This window comes from Tachypleus tridentatus, unplaced genomic scaffold (assembly GCF_004210375.1).
Source record: "Tachypleus tridentatus isolate NWPU-2018 unplaced genomic scaffold, ASM421037v1 Hic_cluster_2, whole genome shotgun sequence".
Lineage (NCBI taxonomy): Eukaryota > Metazoa > Arthropoda > Merostomata > Xiphosura > Limulidae > Tachypleus > Tachypleus tridentatus.
In genome coordinates, this window is record NW_027467782.1 from 53,509,932 (window position 1) to 53,524,713 (window position 14,782).

Here is a 14,782-nt window from a genome sequence, read left to right on the forward strand (position 1 = left end):
CAACTTGTCTTCATGTTTGTGAGAAATGTACAAATTATGACTTTTTAAAGTGATCTTTGGTTTGAACTTGTTAAATGAATGTTTTGATGTTGTACTCTGATATCTGTCAGTGACGCGTTCGTAAACATGCTTACAGTCGGCCCAACCACTTGACGCACCATCTTGTAGGTATTCCTCTTACTAATACATTCCTTTTCGACTAGGTGTCGCTAACCTACCAGTTGAAGAACGTTTCCAGGTGGAAGTTGCTCTTTCAACAAACCAATAGAACAATAAATCTGGTGTCACATGATTTCCAGGAAGTGTGACCAACCTATAGAGAGCTGTTCGGTAGGGTTCGAAACAAAAATTTCCTTACTGAAAAAGAGCTGTTGTTTTTTCTGGTAAGTCTGTATCCACTTGAAGAACTCACAAACTCCTGTGGAAAAACACAAGAGTTAGTGTTAATTTTAAATTGGATTACACTGTTTATTTAACCTCTAGAAACTCTTGCAACAGTATTACCCTGGTGTATTACAACTTCTTGTATCCACACCTGGATGTACTGTTTGTTTGTTTGTTTTTTGAATTTCGCACAAAGCTACTCGAGGGCTATCTGTGCTAGCCGTTCCTAATTTAGCAGTGTAAGACTAGATGGAAGGCAGCTAGTCACCACCGCCCACCGCCAACTCTTGGGCTACTCTTTTACAAACGAATAGTGGAATTGGCCGTCACATAATAACGCTCCCACGGCTCAAAGGGCGAGCATGTTTAGTGAGACGGGGATGCGAACCCGCGACCCTCAGATTACGAGTCGCACGCCTTAACACGCTTGGCCATGCCGGCCACTGACTGTGTTATATCTTGGGCAACACTTTTAACTATGCCATGGCTTGGGCGACACTCGTGTGTAGTCACTGATTACGCGTTTCAGGTGAGCGCGTGTTTTACACTGAGACGTAACACAAGGAACCACAAAATTGACTGAGATATAAGTAAACAGAGGCCATATATATGGCCTGGGTTTATTTTAGGAATTAACTCTAAATCGGGTTTTGCGACTTCTATATAACATCCACATCGCTGGGTCATCACATGGTGTTTTCTAACTCAAACCAAACACCACCAGGGCGTGTACTTCAGAGTAAGGCACAGCTGGCACAGACGTTTGTCTGTTTCCAAGCCTGTGGTACTAAAACGGTTGAAAACTGCTTCTTTACCAGAGACATACTAACAAGAAATATTTACGGAAAATGTGAAGACAATGGCCTCCATGTCCATAGGTGTCGTATCGACTATTTCTAATTATCTTAGAGATTAAACCAAGTAGATGCAAACGTAAACCATTGCCTTATATAATTTCGGCTTTCCTTCAAGTCAGCTACTTGGTACGTTCATTACGGGCAAAACTGTTCAGGTTCATCATGGAAACTTGATGTGGGAGTCGTGTGCGTGTGTAGAGGTTGTGGGTTATCTTTCCATTTCTGATCGCATTATAACCTTAGGAAAAGACCCCAACTCCGAAAATAAATGTGCTCGCTGAACAGCAACATTTTACCTACTCTTGTTTCTTTTAACCATGCATTTATTAAACTTAAAATCGTATAAACTAAATATGTTTAGTTTTACTGTGTTCATCCTGTAAATAAAACATGTTTTGTTTTACTGTGTTCATCCTGTAAATTAAACATGTTTTGTTTTACTGTGTTCATCCTGTAAATTAAACATGTTTTGTTTTACTGTGTTCATCCTGTAAATAAAACATGTTTTGTTTTACTGTGTTCATCCTGTAAATAAAACATGTCTTGTTTTACTGTGTTCATCCTGTAAATAAAACATGTTATGTTTTACTGTGTTCATCCTGCAAATAAAACATGTCTTGTTTTACTGTGTTCATCCTGTAAATAAAACATGTTTTGTTTTACTGTGTTCATCCTGTAAATAAAACATGTTTTGTTTTACTGTGTTCATCCTGTAAATAAAACATTTAATGTTTTACTAAGTTGATCCTGTAAATTAAACATGTCTTGTTTTACTGTGTTCATCCTGTAAATTAAACATGTTTTGTTTTACTGTGTTGATCCTGTAAATAAAACATGTCTTGTTTTACTGTGTTCATCCTGTAAATAAAACATGTTGTGTTTTACTATGTTGATCCTGTAAATTAAACATGTTTTGTTTTACTGTGTTGATCCTGTAAATAAAACATGTCTTGTTTTACTGTGTTCATCCTGTAAATTAAACATGTTATGTTTTACTGTGTTCATCCTGCAAATAAAACATGTCTTGTTTTACTGTGTTCATCCTGTAAATAAAACATGTTTTGTTTTACTGTGTTCATCCTGTAAGTAAAACATGTTATGTTTTACTGTGTTGATCCTGTAAATTAAACATGTTTTGTTTTACTGTGTTCATTCTGTAAATAAAACATGTTTTGTTTTACTATATTGATCCTGTAAATAAAACATGTTTTGTGTTACTGTGTTCATCCTGTAAATAAAACATGTTTTGTGTTACTGTGTTCATCCTGTAAATAAAACATGTCTTGTTTTACTGTGTTCATCCTGTAAATTAAACATGTTTGTTACTATATTGATCCTGTAAATTAAACTTGTCTTGTTTTACAGTGTTCATCCTGTAAATTAAACATGTCTTATTTTACTGTGTTCATCCTGTAAATTAAACATGTTTGTTACTATATTGATCCTGTAAATTAAACTTGTCTTGTTTTACTGTGTTAATCCTGTAAATAAAACATGTTATGTTTTACTGTGTTCATCCTGTAAATAAAACATGTTTTATTTTACTGTGTTCATCCTGCAAATAAAACATGTTTTGTTTTACTGGGTTCATTCTGTAAATTAAACATGTTTTGTTTTACTGTGTTCATCCTGCAAATAAAACATGTTTTGTTTTACTGTGTTCATCCTGTAAATTAAACATGTTTTGTTTTACTGTGTTGATCCTGTAAATAAAACATGTTTTGTTTTACTGTGTTGATCCTGTAAATAAAACATGTTATGTTTTACTGTGTTCATCCTGTAAATAAAACATGTTTTGTGTTACTGTGTTCATCCTTTAAATTAAACATGTTTGTTACTGGGTTGATCTTGTAAATAAAACATGTTTGTTACTGTGTTAATCCTGTAAAGTAAACAAGTTTGTTACTGTGTTAATCCTGCAAATTAAACATGTTTGTTACTGTGTTGATCCTGTAAATAAAACATGTTTGTTTTACTGTGTTCATCCTCTAAATAAAACATGTTTATTATTAGTGCAGTATCTCAGTGTCAGGTTTATATTTCTTGTATTGTCTAATGTATCTATTTGATAAAGGCTTTCTTTTGTAATCAAACTTTCTCTATTCACTACTTCGTAGCTAGCTGTCTTCATTTTTCAAGTTAATTTCTTCCTCCTATAACTTTATGAAATGTGAATTTTTCATTATGTCACTTGGGGTCATTTTCTGATCATTTTATCGTAGTTTAGATCTAAAGAAGCAGAAACCATTTGTACTCAACCCATTATTAAACGTTTCATTCGTATATTAACACTTAGACTTTCTTCTTATAATAATATTTTACCAGTTCCACACATTTAGGTTCATAGTTTCACATGTATACCACGGAGACATTTGCTTTTATTCAAAAACTGATATTAAGTTATATGAAGAGGTGACCTTCAGAGTATTATTATCAGTCTATAGAGAAAACTGTGGTGATTTATACTGGAATATACAGTGGTAACCACGTGGTGATTTATATCTATACTGAAACATACCGTGGTAACCACATGGTGATTTATAGATCGATGCTGAAACATACCGTGGTAACCACATGGTGATTTATATCTATACTGAAACATAGAGTGTGATATTATAACAGGTATGTAGAGTATGATATCATGATACGTATGTAGAGTGTGATATTATAAGAGATACACAGAATGTGGTTTTATAACACATATACAGTGTGGTATTATAACAGATATGTAGAGTATGATATTATAAGAGATACACAGAATATGGTTTTATAACACATTTCCAGTGTGGTTTTATAACACATTTCCAGTGTGGTATTATAACAGATATGTAGAGTATGATATTATAAGAGATACACAGAATGTGGTTTTATAACACAAATACAGTGTGGTATTATAACAGATATGTAGAGTGTGATATTATAAGAGATACACAGAATGTGGTTTTATAACACATATACAGTGTGGTATTATAACAGATATGTAAAGTATGATATTATAAGAGATACACAGAATGTGGTTTTATAACACATATACAGTGTGGTATTATAACAGATATGTAAAGTATGATATTATAAGAGATACACAGAATGTGGTTTTATAACACATATACAGTGTGGTATTATAACAGATATGTAGAGTATGATATTATAAGAGATACACAGAATGTGGTTTTATAAACACATACAGTGTGGTATCATAACAGATGTGTAGAGTATGATATTATAAGAGATACACAGAATGTGGTTTTATAAACACATATACAGTGTGGTATTATAACAGATATGTAGAGTATGATATTATAAGAGATACACAGAATGTGGTTTTATAACACATATACAGTGTGGTATCATAACAGATGTGTAGAGTATGATATTATAAGAGATACACAGAATGTGGTTTTATAACACATATACAGTGTGGTATCATAACAGATGTGTAGAGTATGATATTATAAGAGATACACAGAATGTGGTTTTATAACACATATACAGTGTGGTATTATAACAGATATGTAGAGTATGATATTATAAGAGATACACAGAATGTGGTTTTATAACACATTTCCAGTGTGGTATTATAACAGATATGTAGAGTGTGATATTATAAGAGATACACAGAATGTGGTTTTATAACACATATACAGTATGATATTATAACAGATATGTAGAGTATGATATTATAAGAGATACACAGAATGTGGGTTTATAACACATATACAGTGTGGTATTATAACAGATATGTAGAGTATGATATTATAAGAGATACACAGAATGTGGTTTTTATAACACATATACAGTATGATATTATAACAGATATGTAAAGTATGATATTATAAGAGATACACATAATGTGGTTTTATAACACATATACAGTGTGGTATTATAACAGATATGTAGAGTATGATATTATAAGAGATACACAGAATGTGGTTTTATAACACATATACAGTATGATATTATAACAGATATGTAAAGTATGATATTATAAGAGATACACATAATGTGGTTTTATAACACATATACAGTGTGGTATTATAACAGATATGTAGAGTGTGATATTATAAGAGATACACAGAATGTGGTTTTAAACACATATACAGTGTGGTATTATAACAGATATGTAGAGTATGATATTATAAGAGATACACAGAATGTGGTTTTATAACACATATACAGTGTGGTATTATAACAGATATGTAGAGTGTGATATTATAAGAGATACACAGAATGTGGTTTTATAACACATATACAGTGTGGTATTATAACAGATATGTAGAGTATGATATTATAAGAGATACACAGAATGTGGTTTTATAACACATATACAGTGTGGTATTATAACAGATATGTAGAGTACGCAGTATTGTAACGCACACCACTTCATGAACAGGTCGAACTGTCTTATGAACGTTTTTTAAAGAAGACACATTTTCGCCGTAAGATGAGTAAAGATTGTCATATTAGATCACATTTTAATGTTGTATCAGAGTTTTTATAGCTGTGTAATACCTTAATTTAATTGTTTATCATTAGGCTAAGCATGTGATGTAGAAACTGTTGTGGGCCTGGCATGGCCTAGCGCGTTGAGGCGTGCGCTTCGTAATCTGAGGGTCGCGGGTTCGCGCCCTAGTCGCGCCAAACATGCTCGCCCTTCCAGCCGTGGGGGCGTTATAATGTGCGGTCAATCCCACTATTCGTTGGTAAAAGAGTAGCCCAAGAGTTGGCGGTGGGTGGTGATGACTAGCTGCCTTCCCTCTAGTCTTACACTGCTAAATTAGGGACGGCTAGCACAGATAGCCCTCGAGTAGCTTTGTGCGAAATTTCAAAAAACAAAAACAAACAACAAACTGTTGAGAAGTTAGGGTAAAGATGTCCCTCAGTTCCATCACATCTAAAAAAAAACATAAAATGTTAGAATCTTTTTCAATCAATCACACGAAAGAAGTTTTCTCTCCTGTCTTGTTTCTACCAATTAACTTATTTCTAATAACTTCAATGTAAAACTGTTGGAAGAGCTTACGACAAGTATTCGTTCAGACATTGACTACGGTCCTACCCATTTTGAGGAATCCTTCATGGCCGGGTAGTTAAGGCACTCGACTCGTAATTTGAGAGTCTCGGATTTGAATCTCCGTCACACCAAATATTATCGCCCTTTTAACCGTGGGAGCGTTATAACGTGAAGGCCAATCCTACTTTCTATTGGTAAAAGAGCAGCCCAATTACCTATCTTGTTCACTTGTTAAATAGGCCACACGTAGAATCAACACTTAGCGAAGTGTTATAAGACAATTACCTATCTTGTTAACTCGTTAAATAGGCCACACGTAGAATCAACAATTAGCGAAGTGTTACAAGACAATTACCTATTTTGTTAACTCGTTAAATAGACCACACGTAGAATCAACACTTAGCGAAGTGTTACAAGACAATTACCTATCTTGTTAACTCGTTAAATAGGCCACACGTAGAATCAACACTTAGCGAAGTGTTATAAGACAATTACCTATTTTGTTAACTCGTTAAATAGACCACACGTAGAATCAACACTTAGCGAAGTGTTACAAGACAATTACCTATCTTGTTAACTCGTTAAATAGGCCACACGTAGAAACAAAAATTAGCGAAGTGTTACAAGACAATTACCTATCTTGTTAACTCTTTAAATAGACCACACGTAGAATCAATAAGATTCCCGCTTGTTTCATAAACTTGAGTACATGTTGTCATCCCAGTACCACTAACAGACACACTACACTATTGGTTAATACCAGTAATTGTCGTCCCAGTACCATTAATAGACACACTACACTATTGGTTAATACCGGTAATTGTCGTCCCAGTACCACTAACAGACACACTACACTATTGGTTAATACCAGTAATTGTCGTCCCAGTACCACTAACAGACACACTACACTATTGGTTAATACCAGTAATTGTCGTCCCAGTACCATTAACAGACACACTACACTATTGGTTAATACCAGTAATTGTGGTCCCAGTACCATTAACAGACACACTACACTATTGGTTAATACCAGTAATTGTCGTTCCAGTACCATTAACAGACACACTACACTATTGGTTAATACCAGTAATTGTGGTCCCAGTACCATTAACAGACACACTACACTATTGGTTAATACCAGTAATTGTGGTCCCAGTACCACTAACAGACACACTACACTATTGGTTAATACCGGTAATTGTCGTCCCAGTACCATTAACAGACACACTACACTATTGGTTAATACCAGTAATTGTGGTCCCAGTACCACTAACAGACACACTACACTATTGGTTAATACCAGTAATTGTGGTCCCAGTACCACTAACAGACACACTACACTATTGGTTAATACCAGTAATTGTCGTCCCAGTACCATTAACAGACACACTACACTATTGGTTAATACCAGTAATTGTGGTCCCAGTACCATTAACAGACACACTACACTATTGGTTAATACCAGTAATTGTGGTCCCAGTACCACTAACAGACACACTACACTATTGGTTAATACCAGTAATTGTGGTCCCAGTACCACTAACAGACACACTACACTATTGGTTAATACCAGTAATTGTCGTCCCAGTACCATTAACAGACACACTACACTATTGGTTAATACCAGTAATTGTGGTCCCAGTACCATTAACAGACACACTACACTATTGGTTAATACCAGTAATTGTGGTCCCAGTACCATTAACAGACACACTACACTATTGGTTAATACCAGTAATTGTGGTCCCAGTACCATTAACAGACACACTACACTATTGGTTAATACCAGTAATTGTGGTCCCAGTACCATTAACAGACACAACTCACGTTATTAAATATTTTCTTGTCAACACGTTTATATTTTCTGTCCTTTCAAGAGACAGAACATGTTGTAAACCCAAAGACAGAGTGGTGTCGAGGTGTGTCTTTGATGTGCACCCAAAGACAGAGTGGTGTCAAGGTGTGTTTTTGATGTGCACCCAAAGACAGAGTGGTGTCAAGGTGTGTCTTTGATGTGCACCGAAAGACAGAGTTGTGTCAAGGTGTGTCTTTGATGTGCACCCAAAGACAGTGTGGTGTCAAGGTGTGTCTTTGATGTGCACCCAAAGACAGTGTGGTGTCAAGGTGTGTCTTTGATGTGCACCCAAAGACAGTGTGGTGTCAAGGTGTGTCTTTGATGTAGACTTAAAGACAGCGTGGTATCAAGATGTATCTTTGATGTAGACCCAAAGACAGAGTGGTGCAAGGCGTGTCTTTGATGTAGACCAGAAGACAGAGTGGTGTCAAGGTGTGTCTTTGATGTAGACCAGAAGACTGTGTGGTGTCAAGGTGTGTCTTTGATGTAGACCAGAAGACAGAGTGGTGTCAAGGTGTGTCTTTGATGTACACCCAAAGACAGAGTGGTGTCAAGGTGTGTCTTTGATGTACACCAGAAGAGAAAGGTTTTATCTTTGTACACCAGGTAGTTCCATCCAGTTAAAACTGAGAGTGCCTTTAATTACAGTAAATGTTAACTAAACTAATATTCCTATCTTACGTGTTTGTTTTACTTCTTGTTTTTAAAATTTCTCTAATGAATGTTGGGCAGAAAACTTTCGGTATCGTTTGTTGACACGTAGGCTTTACGTCATATTCTGACATATTTGTAGAACAGATTTGCATAGATCATCGAGAACAAAGGATGATGGGTATTTCTGCTTGGGAGAAATAATCTTTGGTATTTGTTGAACCTTTGAAATTACGAATTCAAGAACATTGATTTATTAGTTTCAGCTACGTTCAGAACTTCATACGTAATTAAGTGTTTGATTTTGAAACTCTGTATTGTACCATTTCAAGTGGATATGTAGTGGGCATAATCACTATCCGACCTTTGACATTGTAGCACAAAGCTACTCGAGGGCTATCTGTACTAGCCGTCCCTAATTTAGCAGTGTAAGACTAAAGGGAAAGCAGCTAGTTATCACCATCCACCGCCAACTCTTGGGCTACTCTTTTACCAACGAATAGTGGGATTGACCGTCACTATATAACGCCCCCACGGCTGAAAGGGCGAGCATGTTTGGCGCGACGGGGATCCGAACCCGCGACCCTCAGATTATGAGTCGCACGCCTTAACACGCTTGGCCATGCCGGGCCCAGAATAGCAGTGTAACCATCAAAGTCATGCGATTAGATGAATAGCAGTGTAACCATCAAAGTCAAGCGATTAGATGGATAGCAGTGTAACTATAAAGTCATGCTATTAGATGGATAGCAGTGTAACTATAAAGTCATACTATTAGATGAATAGCAGTGTAACCATCAAAGTCAAGCGATTAGATGGATAGCAGTGTAACTATAAAGTCATGCTATTAGATGAATAGCAGTGCAACCATCAAAGTCAAGCGATTAGATGGATAGCAGTGTAACTATAAAGTCATACTATTAGATGGATAGCAGAGTAAGCATCAAAGTCATGCTATTAGATGGATAGCAGAGTAAGCATCAAAGTCATGCGATTAGATGCATAGGAGTGAACCATCAAAGTCATGCAGTACATTTTCTCTTACCATGTTTGACTACTTTTGACTCAACAAAGTAAACATACACACAAAGTTTACATCACAGGAAGACGAGAGTCAAGATGAGTGAGTTATGACACTAGACAGAAAAGTCAGTGGCTGTAAGTTATGTTTTACATTTTTCGAGAAGTTTTAAGTACGTCTGACTGATTGTTTTATAGGATCTCGTCCAATTAAGAAAACTCACCCTCGTCTCGCTGATCGTTGGTTAAGCTCTAATGTACACACTACTGGCTGAACCATCGGAGTTTAAAGGTTTTTCTTCCCTCTCTGCTTGTTCTACTCGGTCTATTTTATATTCGTTTCTTATTTTTACGAAATCGTTTGTAGGAAATCTAACCGGCAGATCCATGTTGTTAAGTAATACTGTCTGGACACAGAAGACGAGACGATGATACAGAAGTTGAAGCCAATGACTGGAACTAAACATATTAAAAGTCCTCTCTGACCGTAAGGAAAACGGAAAAAAACAAATACAGGGAGATGCGAGAAAGGTTCACATGGTGTCACTAGTTAAAAACAAATGAAAATATTAGTATTTATAATGTTTTTTATTTGCAACATAAATCATGTAAGAACAATTTCCTGGTCTTTATGTTGAAAAAATATTTCGTAATTTGACTGTTACTCATGTTATTAGGCCTAGTGTAGTATTAAACAGTGTATTATTTGGGGGGGGGACCCCACTTGTGTAAATGAAGTGATGGACTCTTCCAGTAAGTTTACGAGTTACATGGTTTAATTCCCATTAGTAGATACGAGAAATTACCCAACATAGTTTTGTTCTAAAACAAACTAAAACCTGATGTGATAATAGTATACACGTGAAGTCATTAGCACTTCAATGAAGAAAAGTTAAACTTTTGTGAAGCTTGCTATCAGATATGCACCAGAAAATTGTAGTTCTAATGATATTATATATAATTAGACTTGAAGGTTGCCCTCGATCACTAGGTTTTCTTATCAGCGAAGCTTTTAAAGATTTTTAATATGTGTGTCCGTTTTGATCAACATTAGCGCATGCGCAAGTGTAAAGTACAGGTTTCAGGTTAGGACATTTTTATTAGAAGGTTTTGTGTGTGAGGGTCAGATAGTGGAAAAGTAAGACGCAACTCGGGTTTATTACAGGTTTCTTGTTATCGTCTGACTAGTTCAAGTTCGTACCTTTCCACACATCAGTGGAGCACTCGAACGGAAAGATCAGGAAGTGTGTCTAGCGGAAAAAACAGACTTGCGGATATTAAGTGGCAGAACGAAAGAAAGAAGCCTAAACTTTTATTTTAATTTCGCGCAAAGCTACTCGAGGGCTATTTGTGCTAGTCGTCCCTAATTTAGCAGTGTAAGACTAGAGGGAAGGAAGCTAGTCATCACCACCCACCGCCAACTCTTGGACTACTCTTTTACCAACGAATAGAGGAATTAGCCGTCATATTATAACGCTCCCACGGCTCAAAGGGCGAGCATGTTTAGTGCGACAGGGATGCGAACCCGCGACCCTCAGAAAAATACACCTCAGTGTATTAGAAAAGCAAAAACAGAGAAACGGTTATGTACGGTACATAAATAGAAACGGTTCGCTATGATTGTGATTCCAGTAACCACCAGAATGTGGTGTAGACAGAATGTATAAATCTTTAGCTATGATTGTGTATCCAGTAACCACCAGAATGTGGTGTAGACAGAATGTATAAATCTTTAGCTATGATTGTGTATCCAGTAACCACCAGAATGTGGTGTAGACAGAATGTATACATCTTTAGCTATGATTGTGATTCCAGTAACCACCAGAATGTGGTGTAGACAGAATGTATCAATCTTTAGCTATGATTGTGTATCTAGTAACCACCAGAATGTGGTGTAGACAGAATGTATAAATATTTAGCTATGATTGTGTATCCAGTAACAATCAGAATGTGGTGTAGACAGAATGTATAAATCCTTACTTTAAAACACACTCACTTTTGTGAGAAGACTCACAAAACACACCTAGAGTAGACTCACTAGACACACCTAGAGTAGACTCACTAGACACACCTAGAGTAGACTCACTAGACATACCTAGAGTAAACTAACTAGACACACCTAGAGTAGACTCACTAGGCATACCTAGAGTAGACTCACTAGACACACCCAGAGTAGACTCACCAGACACACCCAGAGTAGACTCACCAGACATACCTAGAGTAGACCTCACTAGACACACAACCAGAGTAGACCTCACTAGACACACCTAGAGTAAACTCACTAGACACACCTGGAGTAGACTCACTAGACACACCTAGAGTCGACTCACTAGACATACCTAGAGTTAGACTCACTAGACATACCTAGATTAGACTCATAGACATACCTGGAGAGTAGACTCACTAGACACACCTAGAGTAGACTCACTAGACACACCTAGAGTAGACCTCACCAGACACACCCAGAATAAACCTCACCAGACACACCTGGAGTAGACTCACTAGACATACCCAGAGTAGACTCACTAGACATACCCAGAGTAGACTCACTCAGACACCCAGAGTAAACTCACTTGGCACACCTGGAGTAGACTCACTAGACATACCCAGAGTCGACTCACCAGACACACCTAGATTAGACTCACAAGACATACCCAGAGTAGACCTCATAGACATACCTAGAGTAGACCTCACTAGACACACCTGAGTAGACTCACTAGACACACCCCAGAGTAGACTCACTCAGACATACCTAGAGTAGACCTCACCAGACACACCTAGAGTAGACTCACTGACAGACATACCCCAATAAAACTCACAAGACATACCCAGAGTAGACTCACCAGACACACCCAGAGTAGACGCACAGACATACCTCCAGAGTAGACTCACCAGACACACCTAGAGTATTATAACTAACCAGACATACATAGAGTAGACTCATAGACATACCTAGAGTAGTCTCACTAGACACACCTAGAGTAGACTCACTAGACACACCCGGAGTAGACCTCACCAGACATGTACCCACAGTAGACCTCACTAGACACACCTGGGGTCGACCTCACGAGACACACCCAGAGTAGACTCACCAGACATACCCAAAGTAGACCAACTAGACACACCTAGAGTAGACTCACTAGACACATATCTCCAGAGTACACCTCATTAGACACATCCAGAGTAGACCCACCAGACACACCTAGAGTAGACTCACTGAGACACACCCAGAGTAGACCTCACAGACATACCTAGAGCTGACCTCATAGACATACCCAGAGTAGACCTCACCAGACACACCCAGAGTAGACCTCATAGACATGCCTCCCAGAGTAGACCCACTAGACACACCCAGAGTAGACTCACTAGACACACCCTAGAGTAGACTCACAGACACACCCAGAGTAGACTCACTAGACACACCCAAAGTAGACTCAACCAGACATACCTAGAGTAGACACACAGACATACCCTGAGAGTAGTCTAACCCGACACACCCAGAGTAGACCCACCAGACACACCCAGAGTAGACCTCACAGACATACCCAGAGTAGACCTCACTAGACATACCCGGAGTCGACTCACCAGACATACCCAGAGTAGACCTCACCAGACACACCCAGATTAGACTCACTAGACATACCTAGAGTAGACTCATAGACACACCTGGAGTCGACTCACCAGACAACATAGAGTCGACTCACTAGACACACCTGGAGTCGACTCATTAGACATACCCCCAGAGTAGACTCACTAGACACACCTGGAGTCGACTCACTAGACATACCCAGAGTAGACAATACAGACATACCCAGAGTAGACCCACTAGACACACCCCAGAGTAGACTCACCAGACATACCTAGAGTAGACCTCACTAGACACACCTAGAGTAGACTCACTAGACATACCCAGAGTAGACCTCACAGACATACCTACCAGAGTAGACTCACTAGACACACCCGGTGTCGACTCACGAGACACACCTAGAGTAGACTCACTAGACATACCTAGAGTAGACCTCACTCAGACACCCAGAGTAAACCTCACTCAGGCACACCCGGAGTAGGCTCACTAGAGATACCTAGAGTCGACTCACTAGACATACCCAGAGTAGACTCACCAGACACACCCAGATTAGACTCACTAGACATACCCAGATTAGACTCACAGACATACCCAGAGTAGACTCACCAGACACACCTAGAGTAGACTCACTAGACACACCCAGAGTAGACTCACCAGACATACCCAGAGTAGACTCACTAGACACACCTAGAGTCGACTCACTAGAAATATCTAGAGTAGACTCACTAGACACACCCAGAGTAGACTCACTAGACATACCTAGGGTAGACTCACCTAGACACACCACCTAGAGTAGACCCACCAGACATACCTAGAGTAAACCAACTAGACACACCTAGAGTAGACTCACCAGGCATACCTAGAGTAGACCTCACTAGACACACCCAGAGTAGACCTCACCAGACACACCCCAGAGTAGACCTCACCAGACACACCTGAGTAGACCCTCACTCAGACATACCTAGAGTACACTCACTCAGACACAGACATCACCAGCACCCTAGAGTAGACTCACTAGACACACCTGAGTGTCGACCTCACTAGACACACACCTAGAGTAGACTCACCAGACATACCCAGAGTAGACCTCAGACACACCTAGTAGAGTAGACTCACTCAGACACACCCAGAGTAGACCTCACCAGACACACCCAGAGTAGACCTCACTAGACACACCTAGAGTAGACTCACTAGACACACCCAGAGTAGACTCACCACCACACCTAGAGTAGACCTCACTAGACACACCCTAGAGTAGACTCACCAGACACACCTAGACCCTCACTAGACACACCCAGAGTAGACCTCACTAGACACACCCTAGAGTAGACCATAGACACCAGACACACCTAGAGTAGACCTCACTAGACACACCTAGAGTAGACCTCACCAGACACACCCAGAGTAGACTCACTAGA